At 45.7% G+C, this 26,964-nt stretch overlaps 1 long non-coding RNA gene across 2 annotated transcripts in view; it reads left to right on the plus strand.

The window, feature by feature from the left end:
- Positions 1 to 26,611, plus strand: part of LOC128917545 (uncharacterized) — a 77,465-nt gene extending 50,854 nt beyond the window's left edge. For both annotated transcript variants that reach the window (XR_008469296.1, XR_008469297.1), the window contains exons 2-3: positions 18,855 to 18,917; positions 24,589 to 26,611. This is a non-coding gene — a long non-coding RNA (uncharacterized LOC128917545). The remainder of the gene's footprint in view (positions 1 to 18,854; positions 18,918 to 24,588) is intronic.
- Positions 26,612 to 26,964: the final 353 nt, after the last annotated feature.

The raw sequence follows: 26,964 nt of genomic DNA on the forward strand, positions 1-26,964 counted from the left end.
TAGTGTCAGATTAACTAACAGTAAAGTAAAGCCTATCTAGTAAGTGCTTGAGAGATAATTCTTCATTCCAAAGTGGTATTTTAGAGTTATGCACTAATAACAAATTACTTTAAACTTTCTACGAGATTAAAACTGAATAGTTTGGGTTTTTTTAAATTGCTGGTAAAAATTCGACTTAAAAGAAGTACTAAATAATAGACATCAGCATTGAAATCACATTATGGGCAGATCACCTTTCAAAGAAAAGGTGCTTTTTATGTTTTCAAGCGGCGAATCGCATCTGATATCGCCGTGTCTTCCTCGTTGGCTAAGCAGCTTTTGAGCTGCGTGCTGATCATTTTAAGTTCCAGTTAGGGTCTGGTCTATGGACAAATGAAGGCAATGGGGTTTTCCCCGGGCTTTCACGGGGCTACCAGTTGACTTCAAGGCACAGCAAAATACGGTGTGGGTGCATTTAGACGACCATGACGTCTGCAGCAACCCCTGTCTTGGGAGAGTACAACTCCAAGGAGTTGTTTTGGTTATAAACGGGCTCCTGGCCAAGCTGCCCTCCTTTCTGCACAAGAAACAACCCGGGACACCGTAGCATGATGCAGGAAAGGGTGTCAGAGAGAAGAAATCATGAGGGGGATGTTAGAAGCAATGGCTTGTAAGATGGGGACAGGGAGAAATCTGAGCCCCCACAATTCAGAAGGTGGATGCCTCAAATCAGACACTTCAATCTCATGTTAATATTATGAAGCATCCATGTGAAGAAATACTGAATACGCCTGCGAATTCAGTGGTGCATCTACACAGGTAACTACAGCTGTGCTATACTGGAAAAATTGCAGCTTGTACATCCATTGTCCCTCCGTGAAATAACAGAGACAACCCACGCAGGAATCTGGGCAGTGAAAAATGCAAAGCACGTTCTTGTTCTGGTCTGCAACTAGAAGTTACAATAATACAAATAATAATAGTAAACAGTAAAGAGAATAATTTGAGAGGCAAAGAGTAGGGACATTTGAAATAACTATAATAAATCATTCTGGGCTATAACTGAATGAAGAAAACATGAAGATGATTATTGGCAAACACCTTACATGGGAGCGTTTTTCCTGTATGAAAGAGCTGATGGAGGGAAATTTAGATCTGGTAGTTGATACCAGCGAGAGTAGAGGACGCAAAACTGGAGTCAATTGCCCTGCCACGACAAGAGGATGACCAGAGGAGTACTGATCCGGGATAAAAGAGGAGGAAACTTGCCTTTTCCAAATTCCCACCCGTGACCATTGTGTAAGAAAGACTGCTGCAAAATTTGAAACAATTTACTTGGTACCAGCAGTAAAGCTGCTGGAGAATTTTCACACAAAAGCTGTCAGTGCTCCTGGTTGGTTTCTGCTTCACAGAGTTTGCAGGGTAAAAATGGTAAAAACTCCCCCCCAATCAAAAAACTCTCTCTTCCTACCTCCATTAAAACCAACCAACAAAGTCCTGCAGCGTTTAAGGGCTCTGAATCCGATTGATCTGTATTTGGAGAAGTGTATAATTTTTAAAGGTATTTATGTATTTGTCTTGTGCTTGAGGATGTTCCTGGTTGATAAAGAACCTCAGAAAGTCTATTTTAGCACTAAGAAAATTTCTTATTATAGATGGACATGACCCACTTTTTGGCTATTTCATGCTAAATGAGACCATTTGAGCCCTGTATGTCTGAAAAGTCAGTTGTTTGTTGCAACTGGTACCTGTCTGAAAAAGTTTCAGGGTGAGTCCTGAAACTTTTGGACATATTGGAGGTACCAGACGCTTGTGTGGATGCTCTGAACTGAGCTGCGGCTCACTGCCTGGCAGCAGCCGTCCAGTTCCAGTTGGCCCTGAGCAGTCACAGGTTTCACATTTGCAAAAGGCCACGCGGAGGTGCCACTACCTGCCTGAGCCCAGAAGTAGTAGGTAGGCTGCTAGTGGGGTTGGTAGCCTTCTCCTGCCACAAGTTCAACCCTTTTTCTTAAAAAACCACACATCGTACGTTGATATGTCCTACACTTGGTTCTCTTCTCTCCCTCTCAATACATGGTCCTGTTCTACCACAAGCACCCAGCACGGGGACAAATATTGTCACTAGACACTGCGGTGAGGGACATATCCTGTCCTTTGCCCCGAGGCAGTGGAATGGAGGCAACCTCCCCACTGAGAGATGAGAAGATTTAAAAAATCTGTCAGCCCTTACCGCAGCTGTTCCCCTTGGCAGTTCTGGAAAAAATTCTTGAATACGACTTGTTTCGGAAACCTGTGTTTTGCGGCTCCAAGGTACTCACTGTTTCTCAGGCACAGTCCCAGAAGATTCAATAAGAACAGACGGAAAAAGACGGAGTTAGAGGAAAAATAAAACAGCTGGGTGGATAGAAGGATGATGGGAGTAGAGAGAGGAGTCTCTGTTTTGCCTAGTATTCCGTATTTCTTGTTGCTGGAGTTCCAGCAAGCAGGTATTAATAATAAATAAAAAGAATTGTGAAGGTTATCAACACTGACCCTTTCTCTCTTTCAAGTAGATCTCAAGTTCTTTTTATTGATTATACACAGACTTCATCACATATGGACCAGTTCTGTGCTGCCTTTCAAGGAAGACTACCTTGAGCAACCCAGGCCAGAAACTGCTCGTTTCCCCCCACCCTCCACTCTCATTTCTAAGAAATAAAAAGCTTTTGGAGTTCTGGGGAAAGTGGCACCAAAAATGCATGGTTTTGTCTTTTCAATTTGCTGGTCTACCACTGGGCTTTTGATATCATTTTAACACGAGAGACATCGTGTTGATCAGCATTTTATGATGCTTGCTCCTGCAACAAACATGAGCCCCACATCTTTGTGCCTGGCTCAGGGACCTGGCCGCGGGACTTCACTTACAGAACTAACAGCTAGCAACCAGATTACGCGCAAATCCTTCTTAAAGAGAATGCAAATATCATTTATTGCACATCCTACTGTATTCTGCACCACACGCGGGCACTACCCCTGTCCTCTTTTGTATAATTTTAAATTAGCCAGAATCTCAAATGAAAGGATGTTGAAGGTCAAAGCCAGCTCCTAAAGTGGTAGCACAATGCAATGAGCTATTCTGGTTTGCTCCTCCTCTGGCTTTAATTTCAAGGGGCAAGAGGGTGGCATGGGGGCAATTGCCTACTTCATTTGTCAATATGAATGCAATGGGATGAAAGTGCCGGACTGATAACTTTTGAGAAAGCCTTTCAGAGCGAACTGGACTCTTCCCCTCCAGAGGAAGGGAAAGGCAAGTCGATGGTTTATTCAATGCTGTGTGGTAAACCGAATCTCATTTCTCAAGTCATGAATTTTGAAAATGAACTTGCTAAGTATCCAAAAGGAGAAAAAGACTAAGACATGATTATTTTATAACCTTGCCAAATGGATACTTAGAGAATGGAGGGGAATGTGTGTACTTACAGAATGTGTGTGTGGGAAAACATATAACAGATCACAGCATCACCTGTCCCAAATATTTGCAATTGCTTCCCCTATCAAGTCTTTGATACCCAGTAAAGCAGGTTCTCTCCCACAGCCGCAACCTCTCCTATATTTATGTCACCTCACACATCGACGCTGGGAGAAAGAAAACAACCTTAAATTGCTTCCAGATGGGTTTTGGTACCCTCAGGCTGGGTGGTGTGTCTCTATCGGAGGCAGGAAGCAGCGGATGTGTCACACATTGTAATATCGGGGCTGTTGTTGAGATGAAATACCGTGGCCTGCTCTAAATGCCTCACAACCTATTGCTTAGCTAACAGAGATCCTGTAGCGTCAGAGGGAGAGATGCTGGTGCGACACAACCCGGCCCTGAAATGTGCTAGGAGAAATCCAATATTACAGAATTTATATCTGCAAAGTTCATCTCGTATTCTTCCCCCTTAGATGCCTTCCTATATTTCAGGCCTGTTGAATCGATGGAACCAAGGGGCAGTTTGTCGTAGCACCCTGTAGGATGATATTAAATTCTTGCTTTATTGCTAATATCAGCAACTTTTTTAGACTGAGACAAGAAAGACAGAAAAAGAGAAAGGAAGAGTGTGGGAGAGAGACGGAAGCTACAAGATGTATTGCTTATACTGCTGAAGTCTTAACTAGGGGAAAAAGGCAAAGTCCAGTTCCATAAAGCTTAAAAACAGATGATGTCCCCATTTGCTAGCTCTGTAGTGGTCCTTTAACAGCCATAGCTAGATTGGTAGTGAAAAGAAATGTCAGTTATGCAGTTATGTCAGTTATGCTGTGCCAGAGTAGTGCCCTCTTGGGTAGACCGGTTGGGTCTCTTGGCTGCGGTGGACCGAGGCGCCGGGGGTTGTGTTGCCCACAACCCTTTTTAACCCACCATCCTAAGCCCTGCTGAAGAGCTGGCCCCGTACCAGTGAGACTCGGTCCCTAAGCGCTTGAGGATTTTCCATTGTCTCTCTGCCCGGGGCTTAATAACATTTCCCCGTTGCGAAGCCGTTGTGAGAGTCAGGGTTGGCGGCGAGGATGCCAGGTACTGCAGCAGCAAAAGTCCTACCAAACGCTGCGGTTTCTCAGCAGCTCTGCCTCAGAGCCAGCACCAGCCCACCACAACCCGCTCCCTTACAGTCCGCTTTGAAAACGACCCGCTATTGATTTCCCCCGCAGAATTATAATCATAAGCTGTAAGGATGAGTTGGCAATTAACGCCTGGAGTTAATTTATCGCTGGTGTAAGCAGGAGTGACTCCTAAATCACGCAGAGTGTCTCCCATTTACCTTCGTGATGAATTTGGCCCACCAAGCGAGCATGACTAACTTCTGGGCTCTCTGTGACCCCATTCCTTCGCAGCAGCGAGATGGTTATTACGCAGTACGTATCCGATCTGCTTTCATGGCAGTTGCATGGCAATTAGAGTAATTTTGTGTAAAAGGCTTCCGCGGAGATGGCATCAAGGCACGGGCTGGATGAAATGGACACAAACTTTGCTGGATATAGAACTAATATTAAGCATGATGATAAAACCCACGGCTTCATTGGGCTTTTTTAATTGCTCTTGGAGCCCTAAGAAATATTTTTTTCCCCTGGTTAGAACCATAATAATATTTCATTCCCACTGCTTACCCTAAAAAATGGATTTCCTTTCCCTTCTCAGTTGGTGATTTGTTTTGCATTAATGCCTTTCATAACTCATACGTTTCGCCATTAAAAATTAATGCTTGGTGCTGACATAAACAAATGAAATTTGTATTATTAATGTTTTACATAGGTAAGACTTTGTAATAACAGATTCATCATAACAGACTGTTTTAATTAAAAGACTTGCTCATTCCCTAAACTGATTTCAGACATAATTTTGGGCATTGGGAAGAAAGTCTTGTACAAGCGCCTGGAGAGGAGTGATCAATAAGACCTCACAAGCCATTTTTATAAGTTTGCACCTGAGTTCAGACAAGGGCTCTGCTGGCTAGGTTATATTCAATGGGAATAGCAAGTAGGAAAGGCAGCGGCGATGGCTTTTGCCCTGGTGCAGCTTCAGGCCTCTACACCCAGGAAGTTTCTACCTGAGGTCCAGTCAGACACTGGGCATTGCTTTGCTGCATGGGAGTACACCAAAGGTGAATAAAACACCGAAGTGGTGGGACTGCCCGAAGGGTTTGGTTTCAGGTCTTTGGAGTCTTTTCCATTTGCTGGAAAACCATGTGCCTCTCAGGACACATCTCATAGGAGAGTTTGCAGGCTGGGCTCCAGGCTGGCCTTTGGGAATACAGATCTAACTCTGCAGAGGTGAGGGGGAACTGGTTATCACTGGTTGGAGGGTATAGTACAAAGCTTCTGGTACCATCCACAGCTCAGTTAAAGACATACTCTCCACGACTTCACTACAAAACTGGACATTAGAAAACGGAAGGAGAAGCAACAAGTTCAGTTATAACCCCCCTCAATTGAGTTTCCTCTAACAGAGTAGTGCATACATGAAGTTCATGTTAATTATAATGGCAAGCAAACATTTATTTGAAAATTTCTCATTAAAAATTTGCTTCTGCTTCTGAGGATAATAGTGCTGGCTCTCCAAGAGAAGAAAACCTTGCTACTTAGCTGCAGGTGGTGTCGCCATAATACGGCTGTATGATGTATTCCCAGGCAAATGAAGCTCTGGTTGAGAATAACTCAGTGTAAACTCCATTACGAAGCAGTGGTAATTGTTCCACAAGACAGGGCTGCAGTCCTACAAAATTCATAAAAAGAAATTCAAACACGTTAAAGCATGGAGATGGACAGGTGCGAAAGAGAATGAAAATAGGAGCACACTTTATAGGGGAACTGGGAGCAGTGGCACAAAGCGTGCTAATGACAGGGAACAGGGTGATGGGAAAACATCAAGGGGGGGAATTTCTAAAGCCCAATGCACTTGCCTTACTCTTCCCCTGTTGAAATCAATGGAAATGTGCAGTTCAGGTTTTCTATACCAGTCAGTTCAAGGGGAGCCGAATTAAGCCAGGGCGCTTTTAAGTCACCCACCCTCCATATCTGTAAAGAACAATTGGAAGAGTGAAGAGCTAAGAATTGAAACCATTGTAAAAAAGCTGGCCCTAGAAAATGGTTCCGGGAAACCAGGAGTGCTAAAAAGAAAAAGAGAAAGATGATAAGAAGAGACTATCTGTATCGGACATCAGGAGCTTATAAAAGGCTGCGGGATGTAAAATGGCATCACTCTGGAAAGGACACGAAAGTGATGAAGTGAAGAGCAGGGCTCTATGACGTGCTCGTTAATGGGCGAGATGACTTAGGCTGCTTGGTTACCTAGAAGCAGTTGATAAAATGCCCCTCTCCACCCCATTATGGCTCCCACTGAGACCAGTGCAGCCCCATCCAAACCAGTGGAGATGGATCCAGGCAAAAAAAATGGGAAAGGAGGCTTGTGCATGTCTAAGATGGGGTGGGAATACAGACGCGTACAGGCCAGAGGTGTGTATTTTTTTCTGGGTCTGACTCTTACTATTGGCATCAAGGAGTTTAAGCGTAGCCTAGCCCTTTGATATATGTGCGCTGTAGAGATTTTTACGTTGCAAGGGGCTTTCCACTAAGAGAAGGTTAAATGTACTTTTTGCACTTTTTACAAGCATGTGTTGCAGCCCTGCAGCTGCGTGTCTAGCATGAGATTGCAGCCATTTCTGCAGTCTTTGTGCTGCTGAACCTATTTAATTAGATGGAATTGAATTGAATCTGCTAAGCAGTTATTGTCGAGGCTGCTTTCTGTGCACGGATACATTGTCCGGGAACCCACAGGAGTGCTGTGCTGGACATGGGAATATTGTGCCTTGAGTTGAACCCCAGCCAGCTCCACAAAGCGATGGCAAAATAAGACAGAGATTTCAGGTACTAATCTAAGTCAAAAGTTAAAAAAAAAAAAAAAGGCATATTTGCCCAGCTGAGTGAGCACGCGAAAGGGAATATGGTCCGCTTCTGCCTGAGGCGGATAAGGGAAGCTGGTGGTGCCTGGCACGGTTTCTCCTAGATTTCAGGAGCCTGAAAACAAGCTCTCCAAAGGACATTGCAACGGGAGGGGATGCGCTGCCCCCCACGAGGAACCCTGACCTCCCCCCGCTAACGAAGAGCCGCTAGACGGGAACGGGGGTCGAACGGCGTGCTGTGCGGCAGCCGCAGCTTCGTTTATTGGGTAGGGCTGTGCCAAGGCACAGCGAACGTTCATTTTCCTAACTTTGCATCAATAATTAATCAAAACTGGTTTTACATAAGCCTGAACATAAAATTATTAGCTCCTGGAGGTTCTTCCAGCAGTTACAGCAAGACCTCTGTCAGCAGCTTCAGAATTGATGTGCTTTAAAAGGAGAGGAACATTGATAAATACTCATTTCTTTCCCCTGCTGTTGCTCACTCAATCAGCTCTCACCTTTCATTCTCTTTTTCTCTTGTGTTTGGAGGGGGGGGAAAAAAGGAACGAAGAAAGCGGGATTTGATTTGGAACAGAGAGGTGAAGAAGGAAGCTTTCTCTCTTGACAAACACAAGGAAACTGGTTTGCAGAATAATGCAATAAACTGAGCCCTTCCTCAAATCTGGGTGTGTTCCTGCGATTTCAATTACATTGTAAGATCTCTGGGGCACAGTCTAGCCTTTCTGTTCTCTTTCCTTAAGATGTTCAATGTGACAAGGTGTTGATCCTTGGTTATTTCTCTGAGGTGCTTTTGGTAAAAATAAAACAATAAAGAGAGCATTATATCTGGACTTGGCTAGTCTGATGACCGGTGCAGCGTGAGCTGGAATGGAGGGCTCACGCAGTGGAAGGACAAACCTCTAGTCCTCAGGAAAAGCATCCACTGCTTCGGCCAGTGGCTTTTATGGTCCTCATTGAGTTTTTTGGGGGGAGCATCCTTGAGGTCTATCCCACTGCTCTGTATCTGCAATGGGCAGATGAATTGCTCTCTGCGCAATGAAATATCGTCAGAAATTCCCCCTCTGTCCCCCTTCTACTTGCTGTGGATGGTCGCACCCTCCACAGATTAGGTCCAGATGTGTCCCATCTTCCGGAATGGGACTGTGAACATCTGAACCTTGTCAAACTTTTTAATCTCTGAACATCTCTGCTCCCCTGCGGAGAACGTCTGGGATTTTTTTAGGATTTTTCCAGAAAGTTTTGGTGATTTAAGGCCAGATTCTTAAGAGATGAAATTCAGCATCATTCCCCTGACTTCAGGGAAGGGATAGCAGTTTGCACCGTATTTATTGGCCCATCCATCTCAGAGCCCTTACAGCATCCACCCTTTATTGTGGCCATGTCCCGCGGTGTAGAGAGTTTCGACCACCTCACAGCTTTTGCAAGTCAGCTGCTGAACACATTGTAGTAAATCATGCTCATTAAAAATTTAATTCCTTTCTTTTATTATTTCTGAACCCAGTAATGCATGGACGTAGGGTGCAATTGTCAAAGTAAACCTGAAGAGTTTAGAGGTCGAACTTTCATTGAAGTGAATAGTAATAAGGCAACCAAGTCCTTTAAAGGATTTCTTCCCACTGGTTCATCCTTCAGGATTCACTCCACAGGATGATAAAGATTTTAGACTTTGGGCTGTTAGAAAAGTGTGTCTTCACTGTTCGTACTGTGCAGTCAGTCAGCTAAAGCACTACCTAATTCTTCTTGCTCACAGTGAAACAATGGGAGAGATGAATAATGAATAAAAATATGAATTTTCAGAATTTCAAAAGCAGAAGAAAAGAAACTCTGGAGGTTTGCGGGATCCACCTCAAACAGCTGATGTTTGTATAGGAACCTGAAAAAGGGATGAAACCCAGCCTTGCAAAACACAGCAAACAAACCCAGGTTCCCTTAAATGTGAAAATATGCATAGGAAAAGAAACCGTCCTGTTGACATATGTTTACTATTTCTCCCTGATTGCTGATCCGTTTCCTCACAGTCTTCCCAACAGAACTGCATGCTATTTTTCCTTTTAATTTCCTGAATGTAGTTATTAACTGGAGTAAAAATAAATAAATAATCATGATGACAACATGACAACATTGTAATTTCTTGCAATGAAAACTTGAGATACTAGTTATTTTCCAAGATTAAGCTGAACGTTTGCAAGTCTCTTTCTTCAGTTAGAAGGGAAACAGGACCTGTCAGCAGGGTTCCTTTCATTTTCCTGCTTTTTGCTCTTTTAACGACCACGTTCCTATTTTTTTTCTTGCCTGTAGTAGAAAACCTTCTTTCCTATAAATCTCTTTTGTTCCTCCTGAGACTCCCCGGCAGTCTGTCAGGAGCCCAGCAAGGAATAGCTCATTTCTGTCAAGAGCTTCATATTAAGCATTAAATGTCTTCTAAAAAGCTGTCCTGATGACAGCAAAGCACAGGGTCACACTTGTTTGAACAACAATTTACTCCCTTTCATGGCAGAGTGAGAAGAACTGCTTGGAACTGGGAGCTCCAAGTGGGAAAAAGGCTCGTGACCCACTTGCCTTGAGGTGCTGGCACGATACGATAGGGTGCTGTGGAAATGAGACTGCATTTTGGGGTAGTTGAAGGGAAATGAGATGCCTTCGTAACCACCTGAGCAGCACCATCACTCAAAGCCAAATGGCTCGTGCCGCTCCGGAAATACAAGGTGTCACTCACTAGGAGAGAGTGGCGTGGCAAAGTCCTCCCTTTCTGTCTCTGCTGCGTACTTAAACTGGTGCCTAACAGGGAGTCCAGCCTGGCTGCTAAGGAACCTCTAAGATACCTAACGATACCACAGACATCTAACGCAGACTAAGGCAGAACATACACTGAGCCAGTGGAAGACGGACCGCAGCTGGTGTTGCATTAGCTTTAAGCATCATTCCCAGCCTTCCCTCCATCTTCTTTTCCAACAGCTTACAAAGCTGACACCAAAGATGCTGAAGATGAGAGGGACATGGTCACAGGATGGTGTTTTCTTTCTGTTCTTTCTGGCGCTGTGGGTTTTGTCACTATTACTAAGAAACAGCCCGACTTCAGGCAACATTTAGCATCTTGACTGGAAGATCATAGAATCATAGACTTGTAGCATCATTTAGGTTGGAAAAGATCCTTGGGATCATTGAGTCCCACCATCAACCCCACTCTGCAAAGTTCTCCCCTACACCATATCCCTTAACACCACATCTAAACGACTCTTGAACACATTCAGGGATGGTGACTCCACCACCTCCCTGGGCAGCCTATTCTAGTGTCTGACCACTCTTTCTGTGAGGAATTTTTTCCTAATGTCCAGTCTAAACCTCCCCTGTTGCAGCTTAAAGCCATTCCCTCTTGTTCTATCACTAATTACCTGTGAGAAGGGACCAGCACCAACCTCTCTACAATGTCCCTTCAAGTAGTTGTAGAGAGTGATGAGGTCTCCCCTCAGCCTCCTCTTCCTCAAACTAAACAGTCCCAGCTCCTTCAATCGCTCCTCATCAGATTTATTCTCCAGGCCCTTCACCAGCTTCGTTGCCCTCCTCTGCACTCGCTCCAGCACCTCGAGATCTCTCTCGTATTGAGGTGCCCAGAACTGGACACAATACTCCAGGTGTGGCCTCACCAGTGCTGAGTACAGGGGGGACAATCACCTCCCTCCTTCTGCTGGTCACGCTATTTCTAATGCAAGCCAGGATGCCATTGGCTTTCTTGGCCACCTGGGCACACTGCTGGCTCATGTTCAGCCGCTTGTCAATTAGAACCCCCAGGTCCTTTTCTGCCAGGCAGAAATCATCTGAAAGAAAGATCATCCATCTTTTCTGTGTTACTGATAGGTGACACCTGTGCACGATACTAATAAACAACATATTGCAGAGCTGTCAAGTACTGCAGTGTTACTGGTGAGGTTTTGGGCACTGTGAGTAGGCTCATGGAGCTCTTTCTACCCCACTAATCTTGTTGTGAAAGCTGATCAGATCTGACCTCCTGACACGTGGGGTCATTCCACCCTCTAGGTGCATGGTACCCCAGCCTTGCTCTACCTCAGTACTTCATTAGGAGAAATAGCGATACACTAAACGGAGAAGGCGGCTGTCATCCCACTTTCTTTCTCTTCCCTATGGAGAGAGGTAAGGTTTGGTAGGGAGCAGCTCCCTTCCCTGATTGGAGAGGAGTCACTGGGGATGACATGACCCCGAGTAGTGCACAAGGAGGTTGATGACCCCGCAAAAGCCTAGTTTCACAAACCCTCCGAGTCCTAGCCCTCCCCTAGTATTTCTGATATCACTCAGACCGGTGAGATTTGCCCATCGCTCTTCTGCATTTAACACCACGTTTTCTGCACAGCCGGGAGGGTAGGCATTAGCTTCCTCATGAGTATGACCATTGTGTCCATTCATTTATGGAGAAGATCCTGGGAAATTACCTTAGTCTTGCTAATAGCAATTATAATAAAAATAGAACTACCATAAAAAGGAGCATAGTGCCAAATCACACAAGAGAGACCTCATTGCACTGGGAATTGTTGTAAGGCAGTGCATTCCCTATCTGTTCCTGAGTGACGGATAACACCAGCCCACCAGAGAGCAAGATTATCACTGCTGCCCTTCCTACGTCCTCTATGATGGCAGGAAAGCGTAAGTGGGTATTTGCTGCTGGAAGTATCTGTAGGCTCCAAAGTCTAGGAGCATTTTCAGTCCTGGGAGCGTGAGGCAGAGGATGTATCTCTTTCTCACGTCTTCCCTCTTTATCTATGTTTCCCGCCATCGGTATCTCAGATTCTGCAAATGCATCAGAAAAGAAAAATCAATGTAAACTAGACAAGAGACTTTCCAGGCTGTAAAGCAGAGATGGCATTAGGTGTCCATTAATCCCACGGCTGTAGCAAGTCCCTGAAGCGATGGAAGTGGAAGGGGGGAGAAGGGAGAAGGGGGGGGAATGCCAGGGGACAGAGAACAAGCAAATCCTCTCTTATGGTTGTGGTTGCTTTCCTTTCTTTTTCTTTCTTTCTTTCTCTTGTTTTTTCTTTTCTTCCCAGTTTAAAGAGCTCTCATAAAATGAGCTGATGCAGTATTCTATTTTCTCTGCCTTTGTGCTAGATTCAGAAGGCATGCAATGGTTTCTAATGTCAGCAGCTCCAAATAAGATCATTTGCATTAAAAGAAAGCAAAGCTTGCAGCTATCCACTTAAAAAAAAAAAAAAAGAAAAAAACATAGCTTTTAAAGTAATCAATGACCCCTCAGGTTGATGCCTGCATAGAAGGACTAAACTAGAAAGTTCTGCTTCTAATCATAAAACCTCTGAATTAACTATGGGTTGGCTGTATCGGGGTTTAATCCAGGTCTTTCTATGACCCATTCTGTTTGCTCCATGGCTCTGGAGGATGGAATCAGTGGCATCCAGCATGACGGGTTCTTTGGAGAGGCTGTCTCTGCCTCCCATGAGCACCATGCAGCCAAGCACTCCCCTGGAAACCAGACATGAAGATAGCTCTTTCCAAGGATCTAATATATAACCCTATTTTCCCTTCATCATCGGCATAACTAAGACACATCTTGACACTTTTTAGTGCTTCATCTCTGCACATTCAGGGCGGTGAGATGGATTAATAGATGCTCTCAGATTAAAGAAAAATCAGAAATTGAGAGGATCCCAGCTATGAGGCCATTTCCAGGATGGAGTTCCTCCTGATAGTGTAGTAGCCTTGATGTTCTTCTAAACATCCCTGGGACCTCCACCAGCTCTCCTCTTGCTGACTCTAGTCATGAGAAAATGGCATGGTGCACGCGCGCAGTAGAAATAACATCACTGCAGCAGAGTGCTGCCTTGTGCATTTATTACACACACTTTCCTAACATCATTTTCAGGGCAGTGATATTGTCCTGTGGCAATTTAATAAAGCAGCAATAAAATCTCTGCCTTGAGGAAGGATATATTCATGGGGAGGTATTCTATGGTGCCTTTGCCTTTCAGAAAGGGATGCGTGGAGGCAGGCAGCTTCCCTTGCTCGTGTGTCCTTGAAAGAACAGAATTTAGCTGTGGCTGCGGAGAAAATGCGACTGTACAAGGGTGGCTGTGGTCAAGCGGCTCCTAATGACTTCTAGGGCTAGCATGGAAAGTAGAAATGTTTTGTTTCTTCAGCTTTTCCACCGTTCAGAAGCACCATGAAAGAAAAACCCAACTCTGTTATATGGTGAGTCCAAGTGTATTTGTTCTTGCAGGAATTTATCACTAGATCTCCACTAGTGGAGAACATTAGAAGGCGGTCCTTGAAATGATCGTAAACCCACCTTCCTCTTCAACTATAGCATTCAGTGTGGTAAAGGTAGGGCAATAGATGAACCTGTATCTTAAGTTTTACTAGGTTAAAAGTGGTAGTGTCTGGGACTGCAGTACCCAGGAAGGTGCATGAATTTCCTTTCTTCCTTCTCAGTAAGGTTACGGGACACTTAGGATTCAGGTGTTTGAGGAGCACCGTTTTAGGGGACCTGCTGCTCCCACACACCAGGTTACACTGCTGGGGGAGAACGATATAGAGATCCCAGAGCATGTCCTGGGGATGGGGGAAACGTTCATACGTTCAGTAAATATCTTTATCTCCATTAGGTCTTACCACCTCCACCCCCTTCCCGAAGGTCCCACTGAGCCCTTCTTTTAGCCTTTTGAAAATAAAAAGCAGTCAATGTGTTCCACGTGCTACACCACCTGGGGCAGCATAAACTGCTTTAGGAAGGATCACACGTGGCCAAGAGCAAAATAGCAGGTTCCTTCTCTGATTCTCCTTCCCTATCCGTGTGAACAGATACAGAACGTAGCGGGTCTTCTTCAGGGAGCTGAGACCAAAGCCCAGTAGCTCTCACAGTGAGGGGAGAGACAAAGTCGATCATCTTCTGTCTCAGGGTAACCAAGTCAAGTCCTTTGGAAAATCTCTCCTGAAAATTGTGATGATAATCCTTATTCTAAGCTTCAGTTTTCCTTACATATACAACTTCATGATGGCTCCTGATGCAGTTCTGCAGCTTAGCGCTCCTACACCCGTTTGGTTTTTTTGCCCAAAAAGAATTATTCTCATGCTTAGTTCTGTAAGAACCTGCCCACGTCCCCTCCCCCCAAGTGGAAACCCATCAAGCCTGTGGGTTTTGGTACTTGTCCATTTTGATATGCTCCAGCCACATCTCAGTTTATAATTTCTAATAATTCCCAGTGTTAGTGAGGCTGAAAAAGCCATTGAGTGTTTTCAGGACTGAAATTGAGCCATCAATTATGAAAATGTTTCTTCTGCTCAGTTTCCCACTGAGCCATTATCTAATAAAAATCACCAGGAAAACACCTCACTCACCAGAGGAGGAAACAGTTAACAAACAAGAGCTGCCGCTGGACTGCCCTGAGAGCTGAAGTGCTGGGCTGGGTACGGACACCCACAAATCCAGGGCGATCACCGGCCCCAACAGCACGCAAGGAAAATTGCGGCCTCACACAGCCTCAGTTGGCATAATTTTCTATGTGAACTTGTCCCCTTTTCTTGAAATACTAGAATTACTTTACAATACAAAAGCTCTTTGCAATAAATGGCTTTTTTTTTTTTTATTTTTTTTTCCCATGAGTCTCCCCCGTCGTTCCCCCTCTGCCCAGCACACACTGGAGGGAAAAGCTGATTTGCATGTAAGGCACGGTCATTAGGTTCCTCTTATTATAGGCCAAGAAAAAAGTAACTACAGAGAAACAGAAGAAGGAAGGGGGGGAAAGGGGCAGAAAAAGTGCAGACACAGTAAATTACGGTGTGAATTAAATCTCCAGCTGACTGGAAATGGGGCTGTTTGAAAACTCCTTTTGATTTTTGCAGCGTAAGGTGGGGAGGCTGCCATTCTTCTATTTTATGTTTGCTGATCCTTTGTTGTTCCTTTATGATCTTTTCACCCGACGATGTGTGATTTAGAGTCATTTCAGGAATACAGAGAACTGCAAAGTGGGCACGCTTGGGAGGGAACCGAAATGACCAAGGTTCAAGGTTGGAGGCAAAGTACGTACCTGAGCTCCCGTACTGGGTGTGTAAAGACGCAGCCCCAGCCTGAGCGAGTACATGCAAGCAATTAGGTCTGGTTTATTGAATATTTCCCTCTTTCAGCGGTATAGAAACAGTAGGTTGTTTAGAGTCACAAATTCCCTGGAGATGGCTGGGGAGTTTTGACCAGGCTAACGCAGCCAGCCAGCGGCAAGAAAGAGAAATAAATCCACTCATCCCATTTCTCAGTTTTCTGTTTTAATTTTAAAATGAAGAGAAAGAATTGGGTTGAAAGAGGTCAGTTTTCAGACGGCCAGCTCTTCTCTACCTCATGTAATATTACTTAAGAAGAAAGTAATGGGGAAGAAGGGGAGGGGGGAAAGATTAGCAGAATAAACAGAGAGACAGAACAAACACAGGATGCGGGGACTGGAGATGCCAGTGGAGATAACCATTACGAAATGAAGCTACTGGAAATAACAGTTAATGAAAATGAGCAAAATATGAATTCTAAACAATGCTGCTATGTTACCTTGGAATGTTACCTTGGAAATGTGGTACCATAAAGTGATTTTACTGACTTATTGTACCTGCGTCTTGCCTGCCCTTCCCCTACCGCTACCTCCAGCGCCGTGCCCAGAGAGCAGCTGAGCTGACTGTGGGGCTGGGGGGATTACGGCCAGAGTCAGGGCTGTCCTGATGTCTCTGCTCCTCTCCCCTTCCCACAGAGAAGCTGTAAATCTGCTGCCCAAGTACAAACTGGGAGCTCTCAAGCTAATTGCGGGAGAAGGGATACCTCGGATTGTCTCCTCAGGCATCTGGACTACTCTGTGATAAATAAGATGGACTTTGTGGGTGTTTGTCAGTAGGACTTTATTAAAACTGACTCCGGCGATACCGTAGCTCCCCTAACACAAGCCATTTACCCTTCTACCGTGCGAAGACAAGTAGCTAAATTCAGAGCTGGTGTGAAACACAACTGATGTTAGCGGCGTTGCAGCCACTTACCCGTAGCTCTGGATTTGGTCCAGGGCGCCAGTCTACAAAGCTGTCCCTCAATTATGGCTCTTTATCCACCATAAATTCCTGCCTGAGCTCGTCGCGCAGTCTCTGGGCAAGGTCTCCACTCTCCATGGAGGCATTTCTGCTCTCCCCCATCCCTGTGCCGCTGCCAGTCCAGGGCACCGCTGACTGGTGTCGGCTGCCTGTACTGCACTGTTCGGCATTGACCAGATCTTTAAATCTCTTTTTCTTTTGCAGAGAGAAAATGCCAATTACCAGAGGCTCCCACGTGAATTCTGCTGATGACAGGAATCACTTACTGTTTGTCACTCTTTTGCCTATATCTGATGGTTTATTGGAAAAGGGCTCAGTTTATGTATGCACCCAGATACTGCTTCATTGGTATTCCTTTGGTGGATGCTCTCCTGCTCCCATCTTAATAATCATCTCTTCTTCTTATCTAAGAGGGCTTTATATGGGAAGAATGGGGGGCAGTGAGGGGTGAGGGACAGCATTGTAGGAAACACAAGGTTATCGGAGCTCCTTTTCTGCAGAGATGTGCATGGAGTTAGCAGGATAATGCTCATCAAATCACTTTTTCATTGGACACTTGTCATATTTCAGCCCTTATTTGTACCAGGTGAATAACTTGCAAACGCCCTGTATGACTGGCCAGTTTCACGTTCTGTGAAATTTTCTAAATAAAATATCTGTGGAAAAAGGATGTAATTTTAGGCGTTGGTAAAATTTTATGTAAAAACCCCCAAACCTCTAAATGCACTGTGCTACATTTGCGGCTGTAATTGTTTTTTCATTTTTGCTATTCAATGCCCAGCAACCTCTGACACCAGGGACGGTGATGCCTGGTGCCCTCCAAACCGACAGTCAGATATTTTGCCTTCTTTGAAGGCCTTGAAGTTTTAGGCCAAAAATTTCAAAGGACTAGACATCCACATCCCACACAGCGCGGTTCCTAGCCTGCTTCGCATGCCTTGAGAACCCTGAACGGGAAAAAACAAAATATGGGAGGCAAAAGAAAAACACTGAGAAGGCAAAGGACGTTTTTAGGGTCAGGATAAACCTTCTAGGTAGAACAGCCTCTTGGCAGGGGTATCCACCGCCCTATTTCAAGTGCTTTGAACGGGAATCTCTTTGCTACTGGCTCAGTTCGGTTCCTAAATGGAGCCTGTGAGCACCACCTTGCTCCCCGCGCGTCTCTCAAGCTCCTGTCTGATGCTGTCCCCCTTCCTTGCCTGTCCTCGTCACGGCATGGCAGCTCACACTGATCCGCACGGCCTCACCTTAAATTATTTAAATTTACAGCTATGTGCCATAATCCTGCATTTATGTCACCTTTGAATCCATCTCAACAGCGAATGGCAGCTAGCGCTGTGGTACCTGTCGCACAATCCCATTCTAGTGAACAGAACTTAAGTAGCGGAAGATTGAATTAGAAGTCAAAATAATTACTTCTCTGGGCACTTTTTCTGCACAGGGAAGAAGAAATTGGTAACCACAGCCTGGGCGCACCGGGATATTCAGCAACCCCCCCCCCCCTTTCTCACCTATGCACAATACAGTCTGTCTTGTGCTAGTTCTACTCCTGTTCATCAGCTGATTATTAAACTGAGTTGAAACTCCAAGAGAGGTTTGTGCTAATTCACCCTACAGTGAGGAAAAAAAGCAAACAAAAAACCACATTCAGGGGAGCATCCAAGCCGCACACGCGAAGGTGGCAGCCAAACGGGCCTCTCCTGCGGGAGCTGGGAAAAGGAGAGGCGGGTTCCATCCGGCAGCGCTCCAGCGGCCTTTTGCCGAAGCCCCGGCGCGGGCAGTGCAGGGGCAGGGAGCTGGGCGTCAGCCCTCAGCTGCAGGGCTGCTGTCACGGGAGAGAAACCTGAAATATTACCAGCTGAAAAGAAAACACGTGCGGCGGATGTCATTTAAACGCAATCATACAGCCCAGAGTCTCTATTCATACGCCAGACAGCAGCCGTAAGAGTCAGCAGTTTACGAGCGTGCTGAACCACATGGAGCGGTGCAAAATGTCCGCGGTTATGACTGCTCTGATGGTACCGTCAGGTGCTTCCCAGATATTAAAAGACATCTGGGCTTTGCTGTCTGGAGCTCCCAGGCTAAAAGAGCCAAAGGAGGAAGGCAACATTAAAGGCAGGTAGGAAGACATATTCCCAACTAATCACCCAGAAGACACCAGGCATATTCATGCTCTCTTGATTCCTGATGGTCCTCACCTGCAGATTTTACCTTGAGCTCCGCTGTTTCTAGATATCATGTTTCTTGGTGATTCCTCTCAACGAGCGGCTCCCGCTGAATATTTATCTCCCTGTCTATATTCAAATCCAACAGAATAAAGTGTAATTGCTGCACTTCGGATGCTCTGAGAAATCCTGATTCACTGTTTCTTTACCATTTCAGACACTGACGAGCTGAATTCATGCCTGGTGCCTTGTTTGCCCGACTTCCTGCGAAGTTACGGCGGTGAGTTGTCCACCACGCTCCTCCTCACACGGGGTATTTTAATCTGAATCCTGTTTAGACAACAGAAGTCCGGTTCTGCAATATTAATGACAGACAACTGCAGGGCTTGCGGGTGATTTGCATTGCATCTTTTTTTCTGGAATGAAACAGGATCACCTTTCCTGGGACGTGAGTCTGTGCAGATTGCCTTTGCAAGCGATGGAGAAGCGTGCACTGGCATGCTGTCAATCTCATAAACAAAGGTGTTGTCAGGAAGCCTTATTTAGAAGTATTTCAAATTAACCTTGACAGAAGAATTAATAAATAATAAGAGCTGAATGATTTATAAAGAAATCAATTACACTATAAATTTTAAAACAGCGTGGTCTCAACTATTGCAGGGTGAGCAATACGGAGAAACTTCAGGTGGGCTAAAACTTCTCCGGAGGGTTTCTGATGTCCTCCTCAGGGTCCCCATGGCTTCTGAAGGGAAGATGAAGGGAGTCGCAGACTGAGAGGGGTGTTAGAGAAAAAAAAAACCTTATGTGCCACAGAAGATAGTGATCTCCTTGATGCTTGGAATTTTGTTTCTCCAGATGGGATCCCAAGGGTTACAGTTCAATCATAAATAAAGTTATTTCAGACTTCAAAGAATTTAAGAAGAACAGCCAATATCAGAGCTTCTAGGGTCTGGCTCCAGGGTACCCATAAAATTGGGGGAAGAGGTAAAGAAGACCAAAGGAGAAATCAAAGTGAGATTTGTCTTGCCTAACTCTGCCTGTCTGCGCTGAGTTAGTCTTTTTGGCTCCTTCTCTAGCTGATGGAGAGAGAGAGGAAGGTCCAGAGGCCAAGTCACCCCATGTGTTGCAAATCCCTATTTCAGGATGGAGCTAAAGCCATCTCAAACCTAGTAAAGCTTCCAGGAAATATCTTGTTAGTGCCTGCTCCCAGGTTTTGGCAGTCCAGCTTCTGAGCTGCTGGAGATCTGGGCATCCAATAAAGGCAAGCCCAGCAAGCCCCTTGCCCTTGGATCCTGTTTCAAAGTCTGCTTGTCGTGGGGAGGTGACCACATCAGAGGCTGCATTTTCATGGAGAATTTCAGCACTTTGATTTTCACTCCAGAGAGAAAACTCCACAGACATTGACCTATTGACGGTACCAGCAGAAATGGAACCACCTCTCTCTGCCCAGATCTAAAACCCGTGAGCAGTTTGCAGCCGCTGAAAGGCTGGGCTAAGCTTATCTGGGCGATTGATCAAATAGATATGAATATTGCTGCCAGTTAGCTCATTTACTTTAATATCTGAAGAACACAAAGCCCCCAGAAAAGGCAGGGAAAAAACCTGTTCAGACACCGGGGTGGTGGACGACCTTATCAGAACTCCATAGTTAGGTGGAAATTGGTTTAAAAATTCAAATGACTGTTCACATAAAATGGCTTGCAGGATTCACCCAACTGTAATAGCAATTCTCTGCAAATGATTATGCAATTACCTCCAGGAGGTCAAAAAGTAATTACCACGTAACCTGCTCTCTTCTGCTGGTTGCCTCTAATAAATAATAGATGCAAGCTCTACTCTGGTTTAGAAGAGAATTTGCCATTCCTTTACCCTGTAATTACATTAGATTATTTACCCAGCATGGTCAGCTGTGACCATGTAGGTCTGCTAACACGGTATAGGAAGAACGGATGAGAATGATTTATGTTCTGAATATCCTCCAGGACCCAGGATCAAAGGGAGCTTTGGTTCCTCATGCAGCTGGGACATCCCCTTCTCTCTGGCCGTATCTGCACTCGCGGGTGCTGAGCACTCCCGTGTGCCAGCGTCCTCCTAAGGGCCGCTGAGCTCAGTGCAGAACCATACGTTCAATTTATGGGGCTTCAGCCAAAGCCTCTAGCAACCAAGATGTTCACCAGGGATTACCAGGGAATCACTGGAGGACATTTTGCTTCACACACTGTAGTGTTGTCAGTACATTAGGCCTCAATAAAGAGATAACATTTTCTTTAGCCTCAGGCTTATGAAGCCTGGAAGACCTGGGTCTCATGTGTTTTCCCATGGGCAAGTAAGCAGGCTATCATCATTTTCATCTTTGTCAGAAACAGTTGGGGTTTTTTTCTTGGCTGAATTTCACACCGACACAATTTCTTCCCGAGGACCTGGAACGATGGCATTTGCTTTGTTTCTCTGACTCTCACCTTGGAAGATGCAAACCTGAGAATCCGCTACCTTTTTCTGGCAGTCTGCGAAATCGGCTGCTTTGACCTTGCCGCAAGGAAAGACGCTTATTATTGGGGACCACGGAGAGACGTGGGGACACGGTGTGCTCAGAGCCCGACAGCAGCAGAACAAGATGCACAGCTTCTTCCTGGAGAAGTTAACAAGAAAAGTAGAACAAAGTGTGGGAGAAAGGCCGGATTATTGTTTTCATTTTAGGCATGGCAAGTGAGGGGCAGCAGGGCTGAGCATCTTGCCCGAGGTCACTCAGCAGACCTGTGGCAGGGCAGCACAAGCAGAATTGGCTCTCCCGAGGGCTGGTCCAAAGTCTACACCAGGAAAACATTTCCCCTCTAGCGCTCTCCCTGTTGGGAAGCAGCGCAGGCTGAGTCAGAAAAGTATACGCTCCCCCATAACATATTTCCTCTGTCACAAGATAAGTATATCTCCCGCTCTCTGCTTACTGTGGTTGCTGTTTAATAAATTAGGTGTCTAATTACATGGTATAGAAGTGATGTTGCTATACAGATGCAGTGACTGGAAACAAGACGGAGCAATAATGTTCCAACAAAACCCAGCGGCCTCTGCTCCTGATTTCTATTTTATGCTTTGTGGTCCCTGCATTGGAGTATGTGCCACAAGCTGGGTTCAGATCAGGTTTTAATGTACCCTGTGATTGATGGACACGGCTCCAGCAAGGACTGGAGTCTCAGCAGCCTCTCCTCTGCCTTTTTCCACCTTCTCTCCCTCAGCCACAAGGCACGGCCAAGGCTGGTGGTGAAAAACGCACCTAGAGCCGCTCCTCCTTGTCACCGAAAGGCAAGGAGAAGTATTTATGGAGGCAATACTTTCATGATTTTCTGTTAAGAGAATACCAGATTGCATATGTCCACAGAGCTTTGAATTTCAGCCTGTGCAAATCTGCCGAGTGTTTTTCCTGAATCCCACGGAAGGTCACCCCACAGCCCCATGCCCCCTTTCACCACAAGTATTTCAGGAAGCGTTGCAGTGTTGTGGTCCATGGCCTTGGGGTCTACAGCCGTTCCCTCCCAGCTCTGCTTTCTGGACCTGTAGCTCAGAGGTACCCAAGGAGTTAAGTGGAGCTGGTGGGTGTCATTTCAGGCAGATGTGAGTGATTTCTCAGTTGTGGGCAAATGCAGGTCAGGGTGGGCGTAGCTTTCATGTGCCTGTTACACCTTAATAGCAAGCTGGGAGAGAAAGGATGGCAGGTTTATTTCCTTCCGCTGTGAGCAAGCACAATAAGCCATGGCTGTGGATTGCTGAGCTCTATATTATCAATAAAGGGCAATCACACCACTGGGAGTTAATGACAGTTTTGCGCATAATAGAGACCTTTGAGAGTAATTACAGAGTCCTTTAATGCCAGTGGGACCCAGTGCACACACACACGTATCTCCCGTTGCCTGGGTAAGCTGAGCAGGCGGCTCTGGGGCTTGGTGGATGGCACAGAGACAGACCCACGTGTCTATTCTCCAACCCTTGTCCGGCGCCTCGGCTGGCATCTGTGAGCCAGAGCTCAGGACCTAGTGCCAAGCGCAGCTGTCAGGACCTCTTTTGGGGGAGGCCAGGCGATTTGTACAGTTCTTGCCTTCTGCATTGCTATGACACTACCGCATGGTCCAGCCCACATTGCGCCCGTGCCGATTTTTTTGTAGGAAGCAAGAGTTTGACTCAAGATTTGCTGAATGCTAAAGACTGAGTGATGAGAAGAGAGGGAGGAGCGTGCGGTCCGATCTCAAAGCGGAGCACAAAGTACCGAGCAGGAGAAGAGAAGAGAAGGAGGCAAGGAGACCCTCAATAATAAAATCTGTAGGCTCTGAAGCCTGGAATTAGTTTTAAAACGCTAGAGCTGGGCCATTCCCCCCCATTTCCTTTCCTCTGGACCCCACAGCTCTGCAGAACCTCCTTCAAAATGTCTGCTATTAGCAACAGTTCCCTCCTTCCTTCCCTAGCAGAGAGATGCATTGAACTAATTAACGTGCAGAGTTTGTGCAATCCCATTTTGGTGGCTTAGCACTGGATGTCCCTCGGCGGCGACGTGGCCTGAATGAGAAAAAGGCCACGGAGGCAGAAAGCGACGACACCAATATCTCAAAAGCCAAAAGGCACCGAGCCAGTGGGCTGGGAGGGCGACGAGCCCCCGGGGGCATTGTCATTCCAGGGAGCAGAATCAGATGGCTGCAGGGAGGGGAGATGCTCTTAACAGCAAGAAGGAGAGAAGGCGGGGAAAAGGGGAAGGGGAGAAAAAATAAAAGAGAGAGAAAAAGGGTACAGCATCCATGCTGTGCAGAAGGAAAGGGGTGCTGCACGTCCTGTTTGTTCTTGCAGTTCTTTAACAGAGGAGGCACCAGCTCTCATTTCAGTCTTTATATTTCCCCGGAGCGGCACCAACTGTATTTCAATATAAATGTAACATAGTTAATTGAAATCAGTAGTTTCAGCAGTTATTAATAACAAATCTCTAGGAAGGAATATCCCTGCTGCAGTTAATGATCAGCATAAAAAAGACCCTCTTTTAAAATGTAACTCTGAGCTCGGGGTTCATTTTATAGTTGATTAGAGTGAGTTAAACTTTGCCCCTGTCTGTAAGTTGTATATTTAAACATGAGAAGTTAGCAATATTTGAAGTTATCAAAATACCACAGGTGCTCTGGAGCAGATCCAGGCCTCACGGCTGATCCCCAAGAGAGTGATGTGACCCTGAAGAGCAGAAAAGGTGGAATTAGCCAACAGATGTTTGAATGGACCAAACTCTGCCGTGAGCCTCAGTGTAAAACAGAGCTGAGCCTCAAAAAAAAGCAAGATTCCTCCAAAACTCTGGGAAAACTGGCAGAATGTGACCCAGCCTGAGGCTCGTCACTACCGCCCATGAGATGCTATTGCAGGTGACAGGCAGCTCTGCTCCAAATTGCAGGAATGCCCTGAATGTTTAAAACTGCCTGTAGGATTGTGTTAGTATTGCGAATTCCTTTGGAAATCTGAATGTGTAAACCCAAAGGGCTCTGCCTCTGTAGGTACTGCGTAATCAGAATTTGCTCTGTGGTTGGGGTGGTAACTCAAAAGCAGATCAACTGTAATAGGAAATGGAAATCCAGATAGAGGTCCTGAATTAAATTCTCTCTATTAGAATGGATTGTCTGAGAGTGGCATTTTCCTAGAGGGCAAAAGCCAGACATCACCTTAAAAACCTTGGTAGAAATGTCTGCTGTAAACACATGAAGCGGCGGCGTTGGACTGTTGAGTGGGTTTATCATTTTCTTCTGCTGGAAGAGCCTGGTATCATTTGTGGTTCTGTTGGTTTGCACCAGGTGCGGGTTCAGAAAGGATGCAGTCACAGTTGCAAACCTCTCTCAGGGACGCTGCAAGTCCATGATGTATTCAGAGAGCTTGGTGAAACCCAAGAGCTGGGTGATTCCTTTACCTAAAATGCTCGTCCTTCTTTCACTGTGCAGGAAACCTGTTGGGAAGGGCAGATGTCATCCTTTGACGTACCACCGTGAAACGATCTTCTCCATGCACAAGGCCCTCATTAACAATAAAACCCTGCTCCTTTAATTAGAATAAGGAATATGATTTGGAAAGGTAAACGGCAGAAAGTGTATGTGCAGCAATTACCCATGGAATACGCAAGAGGGGAGCCCAGCAATGATGAATGCTGAGAGACATGCATCTGAAGTGGATTATCTACTGGGGGAAAATTTACTGCACACTTGAAAATGACACAGACGTTAAACCAGTCCCAAAAGTCCGTCCTTGATCATCTCAATTGGTGCTTGGACTGTCAGACTCCTGGTTGGAAAGACTGCATTTTCTTTTCTCCCTGTGTTTTGACATACAGGCTTTTGTTTCCCAGCAAAACCTGCAACTGTAAGTGTAACTCAGTGGTGAAATAAGCTCCAGTACAGGAGCAGAGATTTTCCCTTCCTCCAATTAAAGGAACTACCCTGTGAGTCCTGTAGTAGGTATCGGTGTGGCAGTGCTGAGTGCTGTGGGTCCAACTGCTACACATGCTTCACATAGGTGACAGCTATATAGAGGCACTGTGGAAACGAAAACAAAAATGCTGTGTATATAATGCAATGATGGATTGTTTCCTAAATGTCACAGAACACCTTGGTTTGCATCCTCACTGAAGGCTCGTGTTGGTGCTGCCTAGGATTGCTGTAGTCTCTCTGTTACCGGAGCGCTTATAGCCGGTGCTAGCATGGCCTTGGTGGCCAAAAAAGGAATATTAGTGAAAGCATTTACCAAAATTTAAACTCCACCTCTTCAAGAAGCCACTGAGAGGAGATTATAGCTTCAGGAAACCCAGGGTCACGTCTGCAGGAATCTGATCTTCAAAAGAAATACCTGAGTATTGAGAAAGCTTAGTGGTCCTGACAACATTTGTGGGGCTGAAGGTATAAGCCGCTAGTGAAACTAGCTTTCACATTCATGGCTTTTCAGCCCAAACAACCAAAAAGCAGATCCCTGTTGGTCAATGAATCTGTTCACAGCTTTCTATATCACAGTAACTCACTGAGTTGGGCCTTGTGCACCCGCAGAAAGGGAGTGTGGCCGCTCTCTTGTCCCCTCTGTCTCACCAGGGAGCCACCACGGTGCCTAATGCACACATGGACCCATGCACAGAAGACAAAAGAAGCACCTTATAGTTTCTCCTCAGAAGGTGTTTCTAACTGCAGAGGACACTCTTCCTGGGATCCCAGTGCTTTCCCAGCATCTCCTTTAATTGGTTTGGTAGAAGCCTTTGGAGCTATACGCTGCTCACTTAGATGTGTAGTTATACTGGCTGATGATGGCTGAATCTCAATACTTACGACCAGGATATATTACGCTATCAGAGCAGCTCTGCTAGGAAGCCAGCTGGAGAATGAGGGCTGGCTTGGGAGCTCTCCATCATCAGATAATAGCTTGAGCTCCATAAAATCTCTTTTTTAGCATGAAGTTCCATTTCTGGAGCACAGCAAATCCATGGACAATTGCTTGTTCCATCATGGAAGTCAAAACATTTTATCCTGTCAAAATCAATTTTTATTTCCTTTGAGTCCCTGTACAGCATCCTGAGCTCGTGTCATTGGTTTCCTTCATCATGACTCTCCCAGTAGGATAGAGTAGAAAGAGAGAAGGTGTGATATCATTTGAACAGAAAATTTTAGCTGCTCTTCCTACTGATGAGGAAAAAAACCACTCTCTGCTCTTAGAGGGCTCATCAGCAGGGAGACAGTCCAGCAGCTGGTTCCCCAAAAACCACAGCTGGAAAACTCTGGCTGAGCCAGCAATGTCAGGAGTGCCCAGCTCAGCACTGTCAAGGAAGAAGAGATCTCCTTCCCTTCCCCTTCTCCCTCTCCATCACCAGTTAAGATCAGGTCAATCAGTGCTTTGTAAAATAAACAGTGTGCACTGTAGAGGCAAAGTGTCCTGATATTCCTGTCATCTACAGGGGCTCGGGGTGTTTGCCAGGTAATTGGGAGTCTTCGTGGCCTTTCGGCAGCAAAGCGCATGAGCAGGGGCTGAGTGCTGGGGTCTGGTCTCCAGGAGCTGGGCAGCACAGGGCTGTGACCTTCACCGTGCAGGAGTCGGGGAGAGAAAGAAGAAGATGATGCATCTCATAACAAAGAAGAAAAAAACAACCAAAACAACTAATGAGCTACACGAGCTGGCATACAGCCAGCCCCCAAAAAATCATTAACACGGTCAGGTTAGGAGAGCTCTATTAAAGTGTCTATCAAACCCCTTGCTCTCAAATGGATTTATTGGATGAGAAGGAGAAGCTGGGGTCCAGAGTAAATACAATAATAATGGGCCTGGCCTCTCCGTGCCAACAATGC

Source organism: Rissa tridactyla, chromosome 14, assembly GCF_028500815.1.
Source record: "Rissa tridactyla isolate bRisTri1 chromosome 14, bRisTri1.patW.cur.20221130, whole genome shotgun sequence".
Lineage (NCBI taxonomy): Eukaryota > Metazoa > Chordata > Aves > Charadriiformes > Laridae > Rissa > Rissa tridactyla.